The sequence below is a fragment of the Ictidomys tridecemlineatus genome, unplaced genomic scaffold, assembly GCF_052094955.1.
Source record: "Ictidomys tridecemlineatus isolate mIctTri1 unplaced genomic scaffold, mIctTri1.hap1 Scaffold_1742, whole genome shotgun sequence".
In the NCBI taxonomy this organism is placed as follows: Eukaryota; Metazoa; Chordata; class Mammalia; order Rodentia; family Sciuridae; genus Ictidomys; species Ictidomys tridecemlineatus.
The window spans coordinates 22,501-47,301 of NW_027521510.1; the positions used below are offsets into that span (position 1 = coordinate 22,501).

At 51.7% G+C, this 24,801-nt stretch overlaps 1 long non-coding RNA gene across 1 annotated transcript; it reads right to left on the reverse strand.

Annotated features, from left to right (window-relative positions):
• Positions 1-2,857: 2,857 nt before the first annotated feature.
• Positions 2,858-24,801, reverse strand: LOC144372857 (uncharacterized). The gene is made up of 2 exons (XR_013432709.1): positions 24,328-24,801; positions 2,858-6,377 (listed from the first exon to the last, which is right to left on the reverse strand). It is a non-coding gene; the product is annotated as an uncharacterized LOC144372857 (long non-coding RNA).

Consider the following 24,801-nt stretch of genomic DNA (forward strand, 5'->3'; position numbering starts at 1 on the left):
TCTCCTCAACTGCCCAGAGCCTCGGTTTTGTTATTTTCTGGGCAGCACCAAGAAAAGGGCCTGGCAGAGGAAAAGGCTCATTTCCTGTCCTCTTTTAAATGCAAGCATCGAACTCTGCGGGTGAGTCAACAGCTTAAGCTGTTGTTGCTACAGACCACTTTATCTCTAATAGGCATTTCTGCCACGTAGCATTGATTCAAAATGGCAAAGGTAGGTGAGGCTTAGTTGAAAGGCTTCCACATTTGCTTAAAAGCTTTTGAGGAGTGTCCATGGGGTAGAGAAGAAAGTTCAGAATGCCAGGCGACAGAAATGGTTAAATAGCAGCACAGCCAGGGCACGGTAGCAGGCCAGTGGAGCCTCCTCTCTCCCGGTGAACTGAGCTTCTAGAATATTGTCATCCTTGTTATGAAGCGACTTCCGATCGATTGCTCTTGGAGGCATAGAGAAGGCGTTCAAAGGAGACTATCGCCTTGTTACGGACCAAGGGCCTTGTGTTTATGTGTCCACCTGGTATTGCCCTTGGAAGTGACAACCAAATGCAAAGGAACTCTCTGGATGCTTGGCCCGGGAGCTGCGCCAGGGCTCTTCAGATGGCAAGTGACAGGGGTGTGACCCAGAATAGCTTCAGGACAAAATGGAATTATAGGACCCTGAAAAATCTCATGAAGGAACGAAACGAGCCAGCCAAAGAGAAGGCAGGGTGCGGGCGGGCCTCGGGAAATCAGAGACCGTGAGTCGGGCCCATTCCATCTGCTGGAGCCCTGGTCTGTCTGCTTTCTTTTGCCACTTTCACTAGTAATACCCAAAGCGAGCCTCCCCCACCCCTGCCACAGCTCCTGGGCTTCCGACTTCGGGGGTCAGTCCTCAGAGGGGCGCCGAGTGCACATTTGTCATGCCGAGTCCAAGATTCCTACCAGAGGGGACACGCGGCTTAGCCTGGTCGGGTGCACATCCCTGGGCCAATCACAGGCTTCCGGCACAGACCAGGTACCGCGATGCGTGTTGGGTCAGATGACAATTCTCGGATCGATCAGCAGTGGCACAGATGTGGGGCCATCGGAGAAAATGACCCTTCAAAAGAAAACCAAACCCCATGCTGGGTGGAAAAGACTTTTCCAGAAAAAGAGCCAGGCAGGATGGACAAACTGTGGTGCACATGCCACCTCTCTCCTGGGGATGGACGTAAGAAGACCCCCTTCCCTTGAGTTTACTCACTTCTTGACCCACGTCCTCCTCACTGATTGATTCAAACACCCAACACCAGTTAAAGAATATCTGCCATTCTCTGGGTTTGGTGTGGGACACAGTTGCCCTTCCTGCCGCTGAAACACAGGGACATTCACTGTCCACATGCCCTGTTCCACCATGCCTCCACTGGTCATCTGACTTCAAGTTCATGACCGCTCCTGCTGAGAGCTATGCTCTCCTTGGAGCGTCCAGCAATGGACAGGCACCTGTTGGACAGGACTGTCCCATCTCCCAGTGGTCACCCAAGCACACGTGCCCACCCACACAGGGCAGGATGCCCCACCAGGCCCTGACCAACACTTGATTTCCCCCTGGGAATAAAACATTTGGCTGGCCGAGCTCACTGTCCCTGGCCTGCCGCGGGAGACGGGGTACGAACTCACCGGCCTTCCTTGAACAAGGGCTCCCCTCTTTGTGCTTAGCTTCCTTAGCTGAAGACGGAAGCGCTCAGACGGGAGATAAAGCCTCACAGGCAGGTTGTGGTTGAGAGACGATCGTCTCCTGAAAGCTCGTGCGTGAGCCCAGGCCTTCCTGACCAGAGGTGAGACCAGGCCATCCTGTCCAGAGGTGAGACCAGGTCATCCTGACCAGAGGTGAGACCAGGCCATCCTGTCCAGGGGTGAGACCAGGCCATCCTGACCAGAGGTGAGACCAGGCCATCCTGTCCAGAGGTGAGCCTGGGCCATCCTGTCCAGAGGTGAGACCGGGCCATCCTGTCCAGAGGTGACACTGCTGGGTTCTGAGAGCTGCACCCTGGACAGCGAATCTGATCCAGGGACAGGGATTCCCTGGGTAGTCACTGGAAGCAGGTAGGTGGTGGCTGGGAAGGAGGTCACTGGGTGTCCGTGGGGTTTATACATCGTCAGTGGTCAATGGAGCGCTCTCTGCTTCCCGGGGCCCTGTGCTGAGCTGCTGTCCTTCCACCATGTCCCCTCCAGGCCCCTCCACCATGATGCTGTGCCTCACCGTGGGCCATGGGAGTCGGCCAACTGTGGAATGAGCCTCTGAAACTGGAAAGTAAACACTTCTTTCTTTCTTTAAGTTGTTCTTGTCACGTATTTTGGTCACGGCCACAAAAAGCTGATGGAGATGGTTTGGGGAGGGCAACACACGGCCTGACTTCTCAAAACCAAGGTCACGTCAAGGACTCTGCTGCTGCCCTTCCAGTGGGGTCAGGTGGCCAGATTCCTTTTGACCGTTTTGGGTCGTGAGTGTCTTTATTCACGCTCCCTGCCCACCCCGACACTTCTGGAAACAGACCCCAGGGCTTACGCATCACGTTCTCAACGTCCAGAACAGAAGGTGGAACCGCTAGACACCCGGGAATGCGCTGAGCCGCGGGGACGAGCCGGGTAAGACACATGCCTGGCCACCTCGTCCCTGTCCCTGGAGATGCCCACTCCGGTCCCCAGCTCGTTGGTGGCCACGTGACTTTTGCATTGTGAATCCAAGGAACAGGCAGCTCAGGCTCCCAGATCCCACACCAGAACCCCCTCTCCTTGGACGTCCTCCAGAGTCGATCATGAACCCAGTGCGCGGGGGCTCAAGGCCACGCTCAGCCCTGCGCTGGTGAGAGCCCTCCCAGCTGCTGGGACCATCTTGTTTTCACTTTTGTTATTTTAATCTCACAAGCACCAGCGACTGAGCCCCACTGTGTGTCAGGCACCATGTAAAAGCAGTGACAATGTCACCCCAACGCTGGTTCTTGATCAGAGCTCCGTTTGCCTTCCCGGGGGGATTTGGCAACGTTTGGACACAATCTTGATTGTCACTCTGGAGGGCTGGCTGCTGGTGGGTGGTGGGTGGTGGCCGGGGACTCTGTGGAACAGGCTGCTCCAAGATGAGCCAGCCTTCGGTTTCACAAGCTGAGGACGAGGGGTCCTTCTGTACCTGTATCCCCACCGCCACCACCGCCACACCATCACGTCTCGATTTCATGGGACAGGAAACAGAAATATGCAATTTGCCTAAGGAGCCAAGCTAAGAAGCCTAGTCTTCTGGGTGCGGACAGTGCATTTTCGCCCTCTACTCCATACCCGCTGGCCGGTCTTGTGCACACGATTGAGTAGACAGAGGATGCGAGGACAACAACCCGCCCTCCTTACCACGCCGGGACTTGGAAATTTCCATCTCGCTTCGGCCTCAGATTTTACCTGGCTTCATGTGAGAAACGGAAGATGCTTCTTTGGCCAGGGCTGGGAGTATCTTTAAATTGAATCCCGTTCTCCCCATTGAAACATAATAACTTGAAAAGTCACCTAGCCTCTTCATTACCAGGGCCACATCCCTTCCTCCAGATCTCAGGGCTGAGCTGCTGGTTAAAGGGCCAGCCACCCATTTGTACCTCCTTGTGGCTGGCTCAAATGCTTAGCAACAACACAAACATCACTCAGAATCAAATTATCAGATGTACCACAAGAGGCTTCTCAATTTAATAGGGTGGTAAATGATGGCTGCGAGATGTTCTCTGAAGCTGTGGAGGCAAATGTGAAAGCTAATTCAATTCTCAAATGAATAAAAGGGAGAAACTGTACTTATCCACCTGATAGGGCCAGAGATAGGGCCTGCGCCTCCTGCTGCCTTGTGCCGGGAGCAGAGAAGAGCGGAGGTTGTTTCATTCCTGATAACCAGGAGCCAGGCTCTGCGACCACACACGTCTGACCTTGGGGCCTGGGTTGGGACTTTAGTAGGAGCAAGGGCTATTTCCATCAGGGCCGGCAGGTTATTCATCCTTTGCTGTGGCTGGTGATGGGCGGGGTCCCTGAGGGGCCTTCGGAGCCTGAGGGAGATCTGATCCCTGTTTATTAGGCTTTGAGAATGAATCATAGAATTTAAAGAGTGGGGGGCGGGTCTCGGGTTCCCTGCTGGCCAGTGGCTGCGGGAAGTCAGGCTGCGAGGAAGGGAGGTGACTTCCCCAGGGCCACGAGACCCCTGGAGGGCCATACGCCAACACTACCCCAGGGCCGTGGCTGTCACTTTTGTCAATGCAAAAGTCACGTGGCCACCAACGAGCTGGGAGCTGGAGAGGGCATCTCCAGGGACAAGGTGGGCCAAGGCAGTGTGTCTTACCCTGCTCGTCCCCGAGTGTCCACCCACTTGGTTACATGCTGACACTGATGTTGGCGTCCACATGGTGTGTGCAGGGTCTGGGTAGCACAGACTGCCCTCCCTTGGGCGCTGCCATCTGCACTAGTGCCTGGCCAACGTCATCATAAGTTCAACGGTTCCCATGACCATCCTGGGTGCAGTGATTTGCTAGAACGACTCTCAGAACTGAGGAGGACACTGTATTTTGTTGTTGTTGTTTGAGATGGGTTGCAGGATCCCCCAGCAGATACCAAAATCTAAGGATGCTCTCGTCCCCTGTGTAAAATGGCATGGAATCTGCTCATAGCCCATGCACATGCTCGTAACCACCTCTGATTACCTGTAATACCTAGTGCGATGTTGGGGCTGGGTAAACAGTCGTTACACTGCATTGTTTAGGAAATAATGTAAAACCAAAAACTATATTTACTACACATTCAATATTTTTCCCCCAATATTTTTTAGTCGTCAATGGACTAGTTATTTATTTATTTATTTCTGTGTGGTGCTGAGGACGGAATCCAGGGCCTCACAGATGCCAGGCGAGCGCTCTTCCACTGAGCCCCGGCCCCAGCCCCAGCAGTGGATCCACGGGTGTGGGACCCACGGATGCCGCGGGCCATCGTACTCAGTTCCTGTCTTGTCATCAGGATTCCGTGAACAGCCGCAGGAAGGGACACACACCCTCCGACCAGGAAGCTCGCTGAGGCTCCTTGCCCCGAGGTTTGGTGGCTCTTTTGCTCAATCACTGGTGGCTGCCTGCACCCTCCGGCCCTCCCTCCCTCCACAGAGGTCCGGGCGTGGAGCTGAAGCGGCTCTCCACCCTGGCCAGCCTCCCGGGAGGCCCTCTGGGGCGGCCCAGTCCCTCCTCAGCATAAACTCAGGGGAGGCCCAAGGAGCTGGTTCTGCACGAGCCCGACCCACGCTCAGGGAATCCGAAGGCGTCTGCAGCTCTGTGCTGGGAGCCAGGGTCAAAGACCACAAGAGGTCCTCCTCCATCACACCACGGGGGCAGAGGCCAACACCAGGACGCGGCTGCCCCTTGTCACCCAGCACGCCACCCCTGGAGAGCCGGCTGGGTGCTTCCAGAGAGGTGAAACGGCACAGCCGTCGGCTCAGAGCGGGAGGGTCCTTGTGAGGGGCTAATTTAGGACAGGAGTGAACCGAGGATTTCTCCCCTCTGCTGACCCCACAAGTCAGAGATCCCCAGGGGACGCGCCCCTCCTGGGCGTTCCCCGCGGTCCGTGTTTGCTAACTCCCAGGGGGAGACCCCCCCCAGGGGACACTGGGTGGCGCTGGGAGACATTTTGGCTGAACAACTTGGGGGAGGGCTGCCGCCAGCATCCGGTGGGCAGAGGCCAGGGAGAGGGCTCGGCCCCTGCAGCGCCCAGGAGACCACCTCCCCAACAGGACTTTCTGGTCCAAAAGACCAATGATTCTGCAGCAGAGAAGACCCGGGTTTGGGGCCAAAGAGGAAAAGGGGAAACAGGGCACTGGGGTCAGTCTCTTTCCTTACCGTTTGCAGGGCCCTCTCTGTTGGGGACAGGCAGGTCAAGGAGCAGGCCGTCTGTCCCATTGGTCCCCGTCCGTGCTGTTGCCTGCCTGTGTGGTAGCAGGGCACCCCTGTTGAGGGCCAGAGGGCACGGGGTGATCACCCGTCACAGGCTCCTGAAGCCTGGCCTTAAAGGGCCACCCCTCTCTGGCCCCCAAGGGCCGCGCCTTGCTGTGGGGTGTCCTGGTGATCTTGAGCGTGAGGTGCTCGTGGACAAGGAGGTTTTTCTTGGTTTTTATTCCTAGGCCCCGGGGAGAGCAAGGCTGCAGTCGGAGCCACAGAGCGCTCTCCTCCACTCAGGCTCAGAACAGACGGGCAGCCACAAGGGCTCGGGGGCCTGTCCACTCCAGTGAGTGGCGCTTGGGTGGACTCTCGGCTCCGATGGAGCGTCTCTGTGTGAGGAGGTCAGGTCCTGGGCCAGCAGGAAAGCGGATGGCCATAGGGATTTTTATGCCAGATTGGGGCAGAGAAATCTCTCTTCTTCCCATGACTAAAAACAAAGAAGAGAAAAATGAAAAAGACAACTGTTTCCTGTTTTCAGAGCTAAGTTACATAGAGAACCTTAATTCTTCCTTTAAGTAAGTGCAAAGAAAAATAATAAGTTTTAAATTACTTCATTGATTTAAAAATAACTACTGGCTGCAAACATTTATTCATACCACAAAAAGCATAAGGCTTCTTTATCTTAATAAGAATATTATCTCATGACAGTTGATATTTATTGAACTGCCTGCTAGGTCCCAGGCGCTGTTGAAGGGCACAGTGAATGGATCATCTCACTGAATCTTCACTCAGAACCCCAATTCTTAGGTGCGGTTACTACCACCTTGATTTTATAGATGGGGGTCAGAGAGGTGAAGTTACTTCCCTAAGGTCACACAGCTACCTGGTGAAGTGGCAGAGCAGGAATTTGGAGCCCAGGTTGGGCTGAACAAACGAGCCCTCACAGTCCCTGTCCTGCAGGATTTTCAGCTCGCTCCATCCTCCTCTTCACATTCCCCACTCTGTCTTGGGGTGGCCCAGAACCCCGTTCTGCAGTTTTCTTCTCTCGTGGGACCCCTCAGCAGCAGAGACGTCTGGGCTCACGTTCTCTTGGCAGGAAGTTTTTAATCTACAGTTTCCTTTTCTTCATCAGACACTGACCAGGTGATCTCCTCCCCTGGAGGAATCTGTGACTCTCACCTGCTGCCCAATTAACGGACATGCTCACAGCGCGCGCCCGCGGTGCTGGGAACCTCTGTGGAACTCACAGTGACGTCCCCTTTCTCATCATCCAACCTGGCGTTTCTCCTTCCCGATCAGTCTGCCTAATGCCTGTCAAGTGTATCGATCTTCTCAGAGGACCGGCTGTTTGATTGATTGATCGATTGATTGTTCTCTGTTTTCATTTGCTTCTGCTCTGCTCTTTACCATGACCCTGCTGTTGTCTACTCCGAGTCTCACTTACTCTCCGGTTTCTATTTTCCTAAGGTGGAAACTCAGGTCCCCGATGTGACACTGCGGTTCTCCAACGTGGGCATTCGGTCCGGCAGGTTTCTTCCTGCGCTCTGATAACATGCTACACCTCTCCGTACGTTGTGTTTTCTTTTGACTTCTTTGACTTAGGGGTTATTTAGAAATGTGAGTTTCTACATAGATGGGTTTCCCAGAGATCTCCAAACCTTTGGGGGTTTTGTTAGTTATTTCTATTTTAATTCCATCCTAGAAAACACAGCGGAAGGACTTAGATCCTTTTAATGACATCGGTGCTCATATCCGGAAGGTGGTCCACACTGGAGAACACTCTTGTTTTCATTTCTGAAAACCGTGGAAGAGACTGCATCTTGCTGGCCGGACTGGGGTGTCTTTGTACGTCAACCCCGTGGTCACAGAAGGTGCACGCCCGCCCCCCTCCTTGCTGGGTGGCACTTACTATTCTATCAGGGCCTCAGAGAGGAGTTGGGAATTCCTGGCTGTCATCGTGGAAGTCTTTCTTCCCCTTTGCATTTCCATCCGTCTGGGCTTCGGGCAGTTCTGGGGTGTGGTACCCTCTGGAGTCACTGACCCTTCTGCCAGGAGGAGGCCACCTTCCCTATTCTTTGTTCTGAATCAGCTTTCTCTGATATTTGCATATCCACTGTCAGCGTGAAGTCCCCTTTTCTATCCCTGTACATCTGGCTCACCTGGGTGTTTATATAAAGTGCATTTCCTGGGCTGGGGGTGGTGGAGTGCTTCCTGAGCATGTGTGTGGCCCTGAGTTCACACCCAGAAGAAAACAGAAACAAATCTGTATTTCTTAAAGGGAGAAGATAATCAGATCCTGCTTTTGTTATGGGATGACCTTGTTGTCTTTTATTAGAATGTTTAGAACATTTAAATTTCATATGATAATTAATATATTTAAATTCATGTCTATCATCTTGCTATTTGTTTTTATGAGACCCACCTACCATTTTCTTCTGTTTCTCCCACTGAGCAGTCATCCACAGAAACAAAGCCGCGTCCTTCAGGAGCTGGGCGGAGGACATAAACCCTGGAGCAAGAAGCCCATGGAGGGACTCCAATCCTCCCCCTTCTCCCTTTCTCTAAGCCCTTGACTGACCTGATGGTCGATCTGAGGCAGTGGGAGGCCAGAGGAGGGCTGGGAAGACACCATTCTGGGGCACTTTTTAAGAAAAAGCATGAAGACTGAAATTCCAGCCTCGATTTCTTCCTTGGGGAATTGAAAATGGCCCTGTTAGGGTTGGATGTGGATGGTTGCCTGAAAAGTTCGCGTCTTGGATGTCTGGTCCCCAAGGTAGCCAGGGTCAGAGGTGAGGCTTTTAGGCAGTTATTAGATTATGGAGCTGTGACCTCGTCAGTGGATTAATCCATTTGCTGGCAGGGTGCCCTTGGGGTCTGCGTCTTGTGCTGGGTTCCTCGTCCCTCTCCCCTCCCCCACGGCTTCTCCCTCTTCCCTTCCTTCTCCCCTGCTTGCTCTCTCTCTCTCTCTCTCTCTCTCTCTCTCTCTCTCTCTCTCTCTCTCTCTCTCCTCATGCTCCTCCTCTGACTTGTTCTTGCCGGGTGTCCTGGTCACAGAGGTGAAAGGTTGACCAATACGGCCACTGTTTCTCTTGGCGCACCTGACCTCAGTAGGTGAAGAGTCTGGGAAAGTCTCCTGGGGACCCGGAAAGACAGAAGGGACCAGGTGACAGAGGTGGGCTACGCAGAGCTTCCTTAAACAAATCCATGGGGGAAGGCCTAGAACAGGACGGGGCCTGGTTGTCACCTGCTGGAGCGGGAGGTGGTGGCCGGGAGAGGAGAAAAATGAAAGAAAGGGGAGGGGGGGTTCCATGCAGCAGGTGAGGTGGGGCCCAGGTGGAGGAACCGCCACGCCCATTCCCAAGGCAGGAAGCAGGATCCGCCCCTGACGCCCCCTTCTCATCTCAGAGCAGGCTGGGCTGGAGGGAGGTACACCCCTGGCCTCGTTCATATGTCACCCTGCAGACCTAGGCCTGAGGCTGGAGCCACAGCGGGCCTGCCTGCTGGCTTTTAGATGCCTCTTTCCCTGTCTTCTGTGACCCCCCCCCCCTTACTGCCATATCACTTTCTGCCTCACAGCGGGTCCCCACAGCGCCTGGCTTCTAACACGTCGGTCCCTCTATCTGAGCATGTGAACTTACAGACTCTCTTGAGCAATCTATTTATTCATTTTAAATTTTGAGACCGGGTCTTGCTAAATTGCTCAGGGCCTCACTGAGCTGCTGAGGCTGGCCTCCAACTCATGATCCTCCTGGCTCAGCCTCCTGAGTTGCTGGGATTGCAGCTGACACCGCCTCTTCTCTAACCCAAAAGGAACACGGGGAGTCCCTGACCAGGGCTGCCTGCCTTCCAGAGGCCACAGGAGGAGGTGAGGTAGGGAAGGCAACGTGCAGAGCCCCATTACCCTGCCTGCTGCTGTGCACGTCTCAGATCCAATACCACTCTACCCTCTTCCTCCCTTTAGGAGAGGATTAATTAAGCTCTAATGACACTGATAGAAAAAATAGAAGCTACAATAAATCTTTTTTCTTTTTAAGAAAAGCTATTAACAAGGTCTGAGCGGAGAAGTTGTTATAACCCGGGGAATGAGCCTCATTTGAATGTGATGACTTTCATTTTCATTTTTTATTTTAGGAAACCTTTTCTTACTCTCCTCCCTATGTCACCTTTCCCTGGCCTCATCATCCCTGGGAATTTTCAGGTGTTAAATGAGATACGTGGGGCTCCCTTACTTTCTCTGCATTTGGCCAGAGCGTGGTGTATCCCATGAGGCAGATTAAATTAGCAGATTTCTTTACTGATGTTTTCTTCATGTGGAATGAAGTCCGACTTGCCGGGCAGAAACCTCAGAAGGAAGCCAGTGTTTTTCTTGTTATAGAGAAACTTGAAGAGTTCATTCCAATCAGGACACCTCACCACACAGAGGAGATGGCATGCTTTTTTCTCTTTTTGTCGAATGGAGTCCGGCCGTGCACTCAGGGCTGAGCTGATGTGAAGCAGGAAGGAACGTGCTGGGGTCCTCTGACCCCACAGTGGCACCCGTCACTGCCCCAGGGGGAGCCCTGATCCGCCTCCTGGGTACTCAGTGCCACAGAGCTGCGCCTCCATCCCCGACCCCAGGCCCGTGCAGGAGGATCCCCGACACGTAGCTCTGCCACCTGCCACGGGGATCGGCCCTGGAGAATTCACACCCAGATCTACTGAGTCAGAGCCTCCATGATGGAGCCTCCAATCTGTGTGCCTCGGTTTCCTCCAGGGAGAGTCTGACATCAGCAAAGCGTGTCTGGTTAAACATTAAGATGAAAAACCAGGGGTCGGAGAAGAGGATAAGCTCAGATTTCCAAACGGCAGCCAAGAACGAGACAGTCACCGAGACGCTGGAGCGTGGTCCAGGTGGCTTCCCACGGGGGGATTTATGTGAACTCTTTATTTTCCTAAAACGGACATGTTTCAGATTCTATTTTAACTGTGACACATGGCCACATACAGATCCCTGTTGGGGTGGGGACGGGGGCACCTACGTCCTCGGGCTCATCTCTGGGCCTTAAGTCGACCTCTATCTTCTGCTAAATTGGTTGTTTCTGGACCCTCCCCCAAGGGCGCCCTCTTACTTTCCCTGCAGGTGAGTGACAGGACACTTCTGAGAGCGCCATTCTCTGGCAGGCGCTTGTCTGTTCCCTGGGATCTAGTGATAATTTGGGGAGGAATCCATGGTGGGGGGCAGGGTTACCCTCACGGGGACACGACAGCCCCACTGTGAAATGTTCGGGAATTCTGCAAGCAGGTTGTTGAATGTGCCGTTATTAAATATTAGATAAACGGCGTAAATAGATCATATGATAAAGGTCTAACTACCAGAAGCTCACTGCTCCCTGATGATTTCCCTCTACCTGGTGGTGTTTTTCCTACCTCGCCGCTTGAAGTTCCCTGTGTCTGCTGTCTCTGTGGCAGAAATGCTGTAAAATGCTGTAAAATGCTTCGGGTCTTTGCCTGACTGTAGTGTAGCGATCCTGTGTTGGAGATTCCAGATCCGTCACGGTGGGAACATTTGCCTCCCAGAAACGGGCAAATCAGAGCCTGATGGCTGTTTGGCCGATGATCTAGACCTGAACCTTCACGGAGGCTACGTTAGCGAGGCCAATTCAACGTCAGTGTGTCCCATCTTTCGCTGTTGAGGGATGAATAACATGAAATCAATTTTTTTCCAGTATTCAGAACCTTTACTGGTTCCGCAGAGAAATCGCCACACGGATAAGTGAGCCAAGTTCTAGCCTGCACCACCTCTGTTTCACTCTCCCCTCCTCCGTTAGCGAAGTGAAGAGACCCACCAACAGGCATGTTGGCACCGCTCGGCATCAAGTATTTACGTGAGGCAAGGTTATGTCACATTGTGGTTGAAATGCATCCAAAGGCCAGCTGTCGACGCAAAGAGTCTACAAAAATCAAGACGGCGTTCTCTAAGGAATCAGTCGGTTATAGGGTAAAAAAAAGAAAAATTCTGTATGATTTATTGTTATTGTAAAAATCTGTGATACTTATCCTTTATACTAGCAAAAAAGTTTATGAGAAATGTTGTGTATCTTCCCCAGACATCTAGCCATTAATCCTTTACCATCCCGCCCCAAGGAAGGGGTTTCTGTCACAACGGTGTAAGCACAGTGAAGAGGAGACACACTTTAATAAATATTCATACACAAACACACACACGCACACACACACACACGCACACTATCTCATCTCATTACAGGTGATTTTTCTTTTATCAGGTGTCAAAACTAATTCCTTCTTCTATCTACTGCAAAGCCACGTAACCATCTCTTTCTTTGGAGTGTTGGGCCCCTCTGGGTCCCAACCAAACATCTGTGTCCTTTTCTCCCATAAATAGCCCCCTGATCTCTCATCCACATCCCTCTTCTGTTCCTGGTTTTTGTGCCTGGGCAGAGTGAGTCTCCTTCCCAGCTCCAAGATCGGGCCGAAGCCAGCTGGTGTGTCCAGCTCCCCACCAAAGTGTTGATTCAAAGTGGAACGCAAGACACACTTTGGGCCAACTGAGAGAGAGGGCGAATCCCAAGACCCGGGGAGGACATGTTGGTGGGGACGTGGTCCTTTTCTCAGGTCCCTGGGGACTGTTTCAGCCATTTATTGTCATAACAAGTGACCACAGAGTTGGAGAGAGAGAGAGAGACTACCAAAGACCGAGGATAAAGTCCCCACCAAAGGCAGCAAAGAGGGCAGACAGCAATCCAGGGCTCAGGTAAAATTACGCGCTCCACTGGGGAAACCCCACTTTGTCTAATAAGAAACCAGATCTTTCTGGTTTTTAGGCCCAAGAATGAATAAATTCTGTGTTTAAGGCCAATTTGAGTTGGATTTTCTGTCTCCTTGAAACCAAAAAATATCCTTAAATTTTCCCTTTGTCTTGGCTCCTTACCTTTTGGATTTCATTTTCAACTTCAAAATTTATCAAACCTTAAATAAACATGGGTGATTTTTTTTTCCCTAGGAAAAATTCTCCTCAAGTGAAGAAGATAAAAAAAAATTTACTTCCATTAAGTAAAAGCACTATTTCTAATATCTTAGTGTCAAGCAAAAGGAACATGCTAGAAAGTTGCGCCACATTTATTCCGTGGCTCCTTAGAACTTGCTCACGTGGAATCGTACGCTACAGGAATGTGCATACATTCCCCCAGAAGTCTGGCACTAAAGTATTAAGCCAACACCTACATTTCCGGGAGAATTTTTCTTTCAGTGAATTTTCCCAAACGAGAACTCTGGGTTGAATATTCATGTGTTGGCCAGAGAAGGATGCTAAGCCAGTTAGATGCAGAGTGCAGGGTGTTGAGGGAAGTGAAGGGTGATCATAATAGCAGAATCTTGCACAGTGCTTGCCACCAGCCAGGGTCTGTGTCGAGTGACTTTCATGAACTAATCCTCATGACTCTCCTGGGAGGTGAGCATTGGCTCCCCCGGTTTACATGGAAAGAACTGGAAACCTTGTCCAAGGTCACACATCTCGTCTCCTGAATCTGGCTCTAACCATGGAGTTTGTACGGCTTCCCCAGCCTGCGCTTGGGAGAAAGTTGGAGAAATGGAGAGATACCTGATCCCATTCACAGGAACAGGCGAGTCCAGGTCAAGATCTGCCTCCAAAGCCCTGAGATGGAGTCCCTGCTGTCATAGAAGGTGCTTGAACAGCAGGAGCAAAACAGAGAAGAGATCAGACGCCACGCGTGCTCGGTGGGGGGCTGGGGGAAGGAGGTGGAATCTGAGGCAGCACAGTGTGCCGTGTCCACAGAGCAAGGCCCTCGATAGCCAAGGACCAGACATGGACAGGTCAGGCACTGGAGTAGGCGGTGGAAGATGCTGTTCCGAGTGGAGGACTCTGAGAGGTACTGATAGTTAAATTCTATGCACTATTAATGGTTTAGATCTAAAAATGTCCACCCAAGATCTCACATATTAGGCAATATAGCAATGTTCAGGGGAGAAAAGACTGAATTACGGGAATGGATTAATCCATTTGATGGGTCACTGCTTTCGATGGACTCCCGAGTGGTAGCTGTAAGGCAGGTGGAGCATGGCTGGAGCAAGAAGGTCTCTGGGGGTGTGTCCCCAGAGACTGTCCCCTGTCCCTGGCTCCTTGCTCCCTTCTCTCCTCCATGGATGCCGTGAGGTGAGCAGTTTTCCTCTGCCATGCCCTTCTGCCCTGATGTTCTGCCTCACCTTGCCCACAGCCATGGAGACAACTGACCATGAATGAACCCCTGAAACTGTGAACCCCCCAAAACTTTTTTCCCCTCTAAGTTGTTTTTATCAGGTATTTTTGTTGCAGTGATGAAAAGCTGACTCACACATGCAATTAGATAAAGGGGTCCTTCACTAGATGGCCATGTCAGAACTCAGTGGCGGGGACAGGCATTTACAGCTTGTTAAGCCCAGAGGCAAGTACGGGAGCCTCCAGCAAAGGGGAGGGAATAAAATCCAGAATCAAATCGACTACAGGCCCTCGTGATAAAACAAACAACAACAACAACAACAACAAAACACCTTTGTTTGCTTTACAGTGGACCAGGGTCAGCCCTAGAGAAGGAAGCCAGGGGTGACCGTGTTCTTGGTGTTAAAGGAAAACAGAGGAGACACAGAGGGGACCAGGCCTATGAGGGGACGGTGGAGAGGAACGTGGGGCAGGGGCGGCGCTTTCCCGGGCCTCGATGGACAGGGCAGAGGGCGGGGTGCTCCTGAGATGGTCAGCAGGAAGAACCACTCAAGATTCACGGGTCAAACCGTGCTCAGGCCAGCTGCCAGCTAGTGCAGGTGTGACGTCAGAGGTCACAGCCGGTTCCCAGGTTTCTTCCACCTCCGGAAGCTTCTCGGGTTTTCTTGTTGAGGACACAACCCACCAGCCCCGTGGGGGTCCCGCTTGCTCTCGGAAGGCTTCTCTGGAGGCTGGTGTGAGGGCCTTTGATCTACTTTTCACAGGCAGCAGGCAGAGGTGCGCAGAGCTGGTTCCCTCGCTGACCTCACCTGCTGCTCCTCCAGGCCTCTCCACCTTCCCTTCCACCCGAGGGCGCAGCCTCGGCCCCGCAGCCTCCCTGTGGGACATCAGCTTCAAGAATCTGACCAGCTGCCGCCTCCTGAGCTCAGTGACCACCCCACCCACTCTGCCTCTCTGCAGTTACAGCCACCAGCAGTACCCCTTGGGGACAGGGCTCTCTGCTGGGCTGTCACTGGATGTCGTTGGGAAGGGCTACATAAAGGCCAACATCAGGCACCTCCAAAGCACCATAAAGACCCGATGTCAGAGAATCGGTTCTCAACCCCAACCGCACGTTACAGTCACCTTGAGAGCTGTGACCGTGGTTTCCTGGGACACTCCCCAGGAAATTAGTCGGGGTCCCGTGGTGGACTGGGTGCCTGGACTCTGTTTTTAAGCTCCCCAGGTGCTTCACCTGTGCAGCCAGGTGTAAAAGTCCCACCACTGAGACCCTCCCTCTTCACTGGCATGCCGCTGCATCCGCTGCATCCGTCTGGTGATTCCTCTTACAAATCTGCTAGGAAAATGTTCCTTGTTCGTTTTGCGCTTGGTTTTGCAGGGTGACCGTTTTCTGTGGACATGCAAATCACTTTTCTTTGCTCCATCCCTGTCTCCAGCCAAGGGCCAGGTGGAGGCATATTTCAGTCGTAGGGAAGTTCAAGTTTCCCTCTGAAAGTTGAGTGAGTTTAGTCCATGAAATAAACCGACCGTACACAGATCAGCAGAGGGGGAGACGCACGCATCTGTGGATGGTGTTCAGAAACGTGGGATCCACCCTGGGAGGCACAGGCAGGGCCTGTGGCTGCGGCCGGAAGAGCACCGTCCGGGCTACGGAAGGAAGCAGGCCCCAGGCCCGGGAGGAAGACGAGGTCCCAGGGGTGGGAGGGAGGAAGATGTCAAGGTGGCCCTGTCACCAGATAAAGCCACACGGGTAAGAGCCTGCAGAATATGGGACGTCCCCGGATGGCCTCGGGATGCATCTGGATGAGGGGGCTTCAGAGGAAGCCTCTTTGCCGCCTCTGTTTACTTCTACTACAGATGCTGTCCCCCCAGTCCCCGCCAAAGGACAGCTTTCCAGAGCTGTCCCTGCCTCTGCAGCCCCTCTGCACGGCCACCTGGACAGAGTGCATTCTGGGGTGGCCAACTTGGATGTCCTCACACCATGACATCACTAACAGTTACCAGAGGGACAAGGAGGACGACCAAGCGTCAGGACACTGTGGCCACCAGCCCTGCTCAGACAGGGGATTCTGGGAGCCGTCCTTTGTGTTTACAGGAATCGGTGCATTTTTTTAACATAGATGAAGTTTGGTTTTGTTTTTATTTTTGTTTAGAACTGGGGGAGGGTCGAGGGCCAGGTAGGTCACTGGATCGAGTGGCAGTGGAGCGGAAGGACTGCGCCGCTGCACATCTGCTGCCTCCCAGCCTCTCACTCGCCCCCCACCCCGGACGTGCTGAAAGCCTCCAGATCTCCTGTCTCGGGGGCTCCGTGGGTTCTGAGCCTTTCCAGGTTCCTTAGGGGCAGGTGACAAAATGTCAACCGAGTCCTCTAATCTGAGGACCCAGGAGCATCCCCCGTCACAATGGTCCCGTGTGTCTCACGGTGAGACTGACGGTCACATGATTAAGGGATTTTCCAAGCACCCCTCGGGGAGGAGGGATGGAATGGGATTTGAACCCTGATCTTCCAGACCAGAAACGCTTGGCTGACTCCAAGATAGGAACGCAGGGTCTTTGCCACAGACACGTTTTACCTTTAGCTGGTCCCTCTCTGACATTGGTTCCTCTGGACCCGGAGGGACAGTGACATGTTGGGAGCTCCCTCCGAGTTATTCCTAAGGCATCAGCAAACCCTGCGCCTTCTTCCTGCAGGGACAGCCCACAGCTGTGGCAGCTTGTGGGAACACGAAGCTCCGAGGAATGGAAAGGCTCCTTGCCAAAGAGGCTCCTGGCCTGAGAACTGGAAATCGAAACAGAGGCCTCCAACATGGAGCGCTCCAAGCCCTTCTCCCCAGGCTGCCGGCCCATCACCCGACAACGAAGATGCTCGCTTCCTGCCGGGAAGGCAGTCCCGATGGCCAGCAGTCCCCCTGGACGTCCAGGTGGGAGGATTGACTCTCCCAGCTGACCTCAACTTGCAAATCCTCTCGGGAGGGCCGGGAGCCATCTGGACCCTGCTTGCTGCTGCTGCCCTGGTTGCTCTCCCAGGCTCCGAGTTGGCGCAGTCCTAGTTTTACTTTTCAGTTTCCCTCTAGGTCTCCCAAATGCAGCCCTGGCTCACTCTCCTCTATTCTAAACCTAATTTTTGCCATAATCAGGGGTTAATTAGCTAGAGGTCCGCGGATTCCGTGGCGACGCCCCGGCAGTGAACTTGACCCCGTGCCAGGGAAGGCCGTGGGCCTGCCAGCCGGGTGGAAACGTGGCTCTCGGCCACGGACATGTTTCCGGTGTATTATCCTAAATTCCTGATGACTTTTCTGAAGCCCAGAGAGCAGTGTGGGAGCCGAGGCAGTTCTCCAGGCGGGAGGGCAGGCGGAGAGGAAGCCCAGGGCTTCTCCGCCCGTTTACCTGCAAGATCACGCTGCATTATCCATTATTGGAATGGAGGGTCAAAATATTTCCTTTTCTCAAACATGTTAGAGGTTGCGAAACTCATTCCATTGAAAATGCCTGGCTCTGATTTCCCGACTCAGGAAATAACCGTCTCCAAAGTGTCTTCGATGTCAGGGAGCCAATAACGTCTGGCTGCGATGACGTTTATTTGGCCTAATGGGCTCCTTCCTGAGACTTTCATGCCTCTTCTCCCTGACAGGGTTACAGTGGAATGGAAACTGACACACTGCCCGCCGCCGTGGGCCCCTTTCTTCTCCTTAGATTATGTGAAAAATGAGTCTGATTGCGACACTCGTGTTATGATCGCTCGCCGAACGTCAAGCGAACGTCTCTTTGTGGAAGCGGCTGTCTGCCCAGCACCCTGTTTTCTCTGGGCCACAGAACGGCTTCCCACACCCGTGAACCTGGGCACCCCTGTTCTGTTCCAGGATTCTCAAGTTCACCCCCTTGTTTGCCCTCCAGGATTCAGCTCTGGATCCTTCCCCTTTTAGTAAGGCCCCCACATACAATCCACGTGAGAACAAGAATCATACAGGCGTGACTCAGAGACTAAACTCCACAGACCTTTAACTACGGCTGGTCCCTGTGGCCGGGTAAAGACGTGTGAGTCACCTTTTCCCCCTTTCAGGGTGGATGATCTAATGTGGAGGTGCATTCACGTTCAGGGTGATGTCGGAGATCCTTGGCCAAAGGAAGGACACGAGCACCCACGGATCAGAACGGATCGTGGCTTCAGGACCCGAGGAGACCCTGATCTGGTCGGCTCTTTCATTGCTGTGACCAGAAGACCTAGCAAAAACGACTTAGAGGAGGACATGTTTATTTTGGCTCAACGTTTCAGAGGTTCAGTCCATGGTGGGCTGACCCCATAACTCTGGGCCCCAGCCCGTCATGGCAGAACGTCATGGCAGAAGGTCATGGGAGAGGACAGCAGCTCAGGACCTGGTGGCCAGGAAGCAGAGAGACAGGACCCCTCACCCAGGACAGAGGGTAAACCTGAGCGGCACACCGGGCAGTCTTCCTCCTCCCTCCAAGCCCCACCCTCCACAGTGGCCACCTCATTAGTCCATATCAGCTGATTAACCCATCAATTAAGTTAAAGGCCTCATAATCTAATAATTTTATCTCTAAAAATTATCTTATTGCCTCACACATAATTTTTGGGGGGAAGATACCTCACATCTAAACCATAAAGACCCTAAAAATTCAATGAGTTGGGCAATCGCCCTCTATTTGCTCGATCATGGGAAGTCTTGGGTGACCCAGGCAGCGAATTAGTAGGTAAGAGGAGGTGCAATGTACCCATCAGAACGGAGGTATTTTGATATTAAACCAGTTTAGATGACCGTGTGGATGCTCACCAATTGAACAACATCTTTGCAGTGACTGAACTAAATGGCGTCAGAAACCACCTGTAGCACTTGATGAAAAAAAATCAGATTCTAGGTCCAACATTCAGGTTCTGCTCCTATTGTTCCAAGGTGTGTCTGGGAATTTGTATTTTAACAGAAGTCTCAAGTGAGCACGGCAGGGCCTGCTGGTCGACCTAGATTCACAAAGAACTGCGAACAGGGTGGTCAAGAGGGCAGGCCTTGGGATCAGGCAGCTCTGGGTCAGAATAATGGTGCTAATGACGGTGGCCGTAAGAATGATACGAGAAAATGTCTCTGAAATGCTTAGTCCAGACCTGGCCCAGAGAAAGTGCCAAGTCTACTCCTGCCTACTCCCCTCCCGACTCCCGCTTTCAACCAAAGTGGAAGAACCCTCAAGTGGACCCCCTAAGGAGCGTTAGGGGAATGAAGACCCCTGAGCTCACCCCAGGTCAATCCAGTGAATGTGTCTTAGGTTGAGAATCTACATTTTCGGCAGGCTCCCTTCATCTATTTTATATTGACTGATTTATTTTGACAAACAAATTCACGGCTCTAGTTGGAGAGGGATAAAGATCAGGTTTGCATCCCAAGGGTGGGTGGCGACCTGCCCTGTCTACACACATGCCTGAAGATGGGCCAGCATGGATGACGCAGTCCCAGGGGACAGGGGCTCAGGCACAAGTCTGCCCGTCAGTACGCTCCCTGCCTCCGTGTCTTTCTGGAATGTTCAATTTCGTTTCAATATGGAGATAAACCCCCTCCCTCCCAGTGCCTTGTGAAGAAGAGAGATGGGCTGATAGGTCTGCGGTGCCTGTGCCTCAGAAAGCGTTTTCATTAATGACAAAAATCAACAGTGCCATGTGTTAGGTGGGAGGCTTCAACTCATTTCTGTCTTCATATTTTACTAACATTTTATTTTATCACTCTTTTCCAAGATTATCAAAGTTCTGTAATAGCTTTGGAAACTAAAGCAAAGCATAAAATGCTTTAAAAAAGAAAACCCACTTCCTTCCCTAGGCACCATGAGCACACCTACAAGGGGCTCTCGCGTCCCATGAAGGAGGCCCACCGCCCTTCCGCGTGCCTGAGCGGCCCTGGAGGAGAGAAACAGATGGCAGTGGGCACAGGTGTGCGCTCTGCTGGGGGCTCCAAGGCCTGAAGTGTGACTTTGGCCAACCTTTTAACTTCCCTTTGCCTCCGTTTCCTGATGGGTAACCTGGGGCTAATCAATTCCCCACTTGCCGAGGTGCTCTGAAGCATTAAATAAAATAAAGGCTCTTAGCCTGCCCCAGGAAACAATGGGACACTACGTAAATCACAGTGCACTTTGATCAAGTCAGGAAAATCAGATGAGAAAACGCCATGCTCATGGTCCACAAGGACTGTCCACGCTACAGTGTCGGCGTATGAACGTCCTGGCGGTCACCCTGGGAATGATGACAGTTGTAGCTCACATTATTGAGCTTTTCTGGTGGGCGGGTACCATCCTAAGTGCTGCCACTGTAGACAGGAAGGAGATTTCCATTCCATTCCATTCATTTTTCCTTCTCCACCTCAAAAGCTCACCTGTCATAGACACAGATCCCAGCTCAAGTCACACCCCTGCCACCCAGATGTGCACACCTGGCAGTATGTTCAGTCCCTGCTGTTGCCTTGAAGGAGTGGTGTTTGTGACGCCAGCTTCTGATTGTTTGCTGCGTGACTAATTTTAAATATTTGTTTAATATGCAAATGATACCTCCCAGTGACAGCTTGGGGAGAACGGCAGATGTCTCTCCCTCAAAATGACACGGCCCCGCTGCTGCTCCCAGTCAGTTGTTGACACTGAATGACTTCGATTCAGAGCTGAGATAGACCCGATTTCATTACAAATGCTTCAAGCAAGGCCACTGCTAACACACACGGTACCTGTTGGATAATTAGAAAATGGTGCTCCCTTGGGACTGATAAAGTAGAAGAAAGTTCCACACCACCTTTCCATCTCCTAGCAGAAAATTGGGAAAACCTATTCCCACTTCAGCAGCTCATTTAGGGTAAAGTATGCTTTTGAGTATTCCCAGCACCAAGCTTGGATGGCGGAGAACTGACTACATTTTTTCTCCTACTGAACTTCCTGGCCAGACATCTCTGTGCAGTGCCCGCCTTATAAGATCCTATATGGCAGCCCTGATTTAGACCTTCTGAGTTTTTACATGTTGTGAGATAAAACAGTTTCTTTCTTGGAAGCACAGAGTTTCTTGGTGTAAGGACCCTGTTTGATCAGGTAAAAGCTGTGATCCATTTTACGTAGGGAAAGGACCTCTGTGGAAGGAGTTGTCTCCTTTGGTGGAGGCTTCATTTGGTCAGCAGAAATTGGTGGGAAGGAGAAGCAGGATGGTTGAGCTGAGATAAGAAAGGGCAGAAGATGGTGCCCAGGGGGAAATGGGAACAGTGACAAGTTCCCAGTGGTAGGGCGGCTGGAGGGCTTTGTTTATAGGAGCAACTATGTTTAATCCTTCACTTTGGGTTTGGAGGGGTTACCACAGAAGCCTCCTCTGCTGCCTGCAGGTCATACCAACAGTTTGAAAAACACAACTTCATTTCAGGGGAAATCTTGGAAGTGAGGAGATTGACACTGTACACTTGTGACTAGTGGTCAGAGGACAGTCAAGTCCCCCATTTGATCCGATTCCATGACACACAGCGTAACCAGAGAAGCCTAAGAGCTGATCAATACTGTGCTTCTGAGCGTCCTGGAGGATGGGAGGGGCTCTCTGAGGTTGACCCGTTCTCCTTTGAATTTCGAAGAACAAGTTAACCTCAGTGGACATCAAGGTTATACCGGTCACTGATAATCAGGGGACTTTTGCTGCCCTCTATTTCCCAATGAATCATGAGTAACAATTATAGGTCGTAGCTCCCATGTGTCTAACATGAACCAGGGATTGAATATACAGGATCTCAAACTTTAAAACAAATGAGCCAAGCTCGTGTGGACGCCCACATTCTAAAGTTCATGGCCTTGAAGTTCAGCCCAGTTCACAGAGGCGGTGACCAAGCTAACATGGGAGCCCCATCTGTCCTTTCAGGGTCTCAGGGGAGTTCAAACTCTCATTCCCAACTGCTTTAGAGGAAGAGCAAGGTCCTGGGGCAGACTGTGGGACAGGCTTGGAGTTGGAGGCCCACATGCATGGGTGACTTTCCACCAGCAGAATAAAATGTTGCCGATCCTGGAGGCAGGCCAGGCTAAACTGAGTGAGAACCTAAAGTTCAGCGCACTTCCTGAAAGGAAGGTGTGAATTTAGGATGGCTGGGACAGCTGACAGCGAGGCCCTGCTGGTGTGAGTTCTGAGAAGAGTTTAGGGGACTGGGTCTTCAGAGGGAGGAGGAAACCCAGAAGGAGAGGCCTTCCTGCAGCCGGGGTGAGGCGCTGTACAGTCGTGATCTCTGCCCAAACCACGCTCCTGTAACCCCAGATGTGCACCGTCTGGCATCTGGAGGGAGCCACTGCCCTCACTTATGTAACGAGCATGCAGTGTATGCAGTATATAAATACCCCGCGGCACTCCGAGGATGGTGCTTGTCACTAGGCAGGTGTTCCAGACAACTGAGGTCGAGGTGAGGACCCATTTCCATTCGGACGAACAAAATTCTGGCCATGATTTCAAATGTCCCCATCCCTAGGGGGTGGCCTCACCCTCACGGAGAACCACTTGCTCCAAAGCAAACATCACTCACAAGGGACAAAAGATGAGCCCCAAAGGCATGTCCCAGTGACCTGCCTCCTCCAGCCGCACCCCACCTGTCCTCAGGTGTGCCCAGTAGATCCCGACAGTGGATTAATGTACCGATTCCATTGAGGCTCTCATTCCCAGTCACATCACCTCTGAACTCTCTTGCATCGTCTCACACATGAGCTTTTGGAGGACAACTCGTGTCTAAACTGTAGCATTCTCCATCTGCAAGTCTAAGCTACCTGTTATTTGTATCCCAGGAAGGTCAAGATCCTTCCTGAGAAAACTAATGAGATTTCTTTTCCAGAGGCCAGATGAGCCTTTGAGATCTGTGTTGAAAGGCAGCGTTGGACCACAACAGTGTGCAGAGTCCCCCAAAGGCCAAGAAGGAGCTGAGTGGAAGGGCTGACCCTGAGACAGGGAAATTCCAGAATAGCAGAGAGCTTCCTCCAGGTGCTGCTACAGGGGCTGGCCTGCCTGGCCCTCACCTTCAGCCCAAAGGTGTAGAAATTTCACTTCATATCATCCAGTGGGACTCGAACCAAACAGGATTGACAAATTGATCCATGGTCACTACTAATAATAAATGCTTATATAGCTGTGGCCTTGTCTCCATCACTGTTCTGAGTAGTTGTTGTACATTAATTTTTCAATTAAGCTTTCTAATTTTAGATAATTAAAGAGTCATATGAAGTTGCAAGAAATAATAGAGAAATCCCCTAGGCCCTTTATCCAGTTTCCCCCCAATGATAATATATTGCAAAACTCTTAACACAGCATCACAACCAGGAAACACATTAATACCATCGAGATCCATAACATGCCCATCAACACAAGGACCTCTGCATAATCATGCCCGCTTCTCTCCACACCCAGCTCCTCACTACCACTAATATATTCCCATTTCTAGAATCTGTCCATTTCAAGAGTGTTATTTAAGTGGAATCCCACTGCATGCAACCTTTTTTCACTCAGCATAGATTTCTAGAGATTCATCCAAGTTGGTGCATGCACCAAAATAGTTTGTTCCTTTTCAATACTGAGTAGTATTCCATGCTATGGGTTCACTCCACTCTAAGTAACCATTGAACTATTGAAGGACATCTGAGTTGTTTCCAGTTTGGATATATGGATAAAAGTGCTATAAACATTTGTTTGTAGGTTTTTATATGAACCTAAGTTTTCACTTATTCAGACTAATGCCAAGGAAGGCAATTGCTGGTTTGTGAGGTAGTTGATACTTAGTGTTTGAGGAAATTGCTAGACTGGTTTTTTTTTGGGGGTGGCTATAGCATTAATGATCCTATCATTGATGTCTGAGCAATCCACTTTCTCTGCATCCTCACCAGACGAGCTTGGGTCTGCCATATTGGACAGACTCAGGATGTCATCCTGGTCTTAAGCAATGAGCTTTCTAGGTAACCCTGATGGGAATGTTTCTAGATGGAGAAGAGATGGATCCATTGGTGAACCCCATTTTAGAATGGATGTGCTGCCAAATTATCAAGGCAGAGAAAATTCAGACAGAACAGATCCCAGGACAGATGCGTTGTGATGGGGAGGGAAGGCAAGACTCAGACGAGCTTAGCTTGTTTTTCAGGACTCTCTTCAGAGTGCTGCCAAGAGAACTCTGGGTCTCCATGGTAAGGTAAAAAAAGAACAGTGAGAAGCAGAAGCAAACTTCAGGAACTCTGAAAATGCACTTACAAACTCAGGGGTCAGCTCCCTGCAGTCCACGCCATCCTGCTGTTTGCAGACGTCTTGCAATCAATAGCGCAGTAAATATGGAACTTCATTACCCAAATTCTCCACTGCTTGTCAACCAGGACTCAGGCTCTCAGGTGCCCGGGGCTGTTCCAAGCCCGTCACCCCTCTCCCTGCTCTGTTCAGCCTCATCTTTCTCCTTTCTCTCTGCGGGCAGCAGAACTTGGTCCCTGCAGGGTGGCTCCGTTTCCCGTCAGTTCACCTCCTCCATTCACTCAGAAAACCCTCTGTCCTCCAATTGTTTTCCCTACTCCACCCTAAACCTTTGGCTCAGCATTAATATCATGGCAAAGAGTGATAATGCGAAACCAGAGCTCTCCCTCCGGAAGAAGGCACGAGGGGTAGGTGTGGTACGATTCCAGAAGAAAAAGAAAAGCCATGAAATGCTTCCCTCTGAGGATATTAAGTTTACAGCTA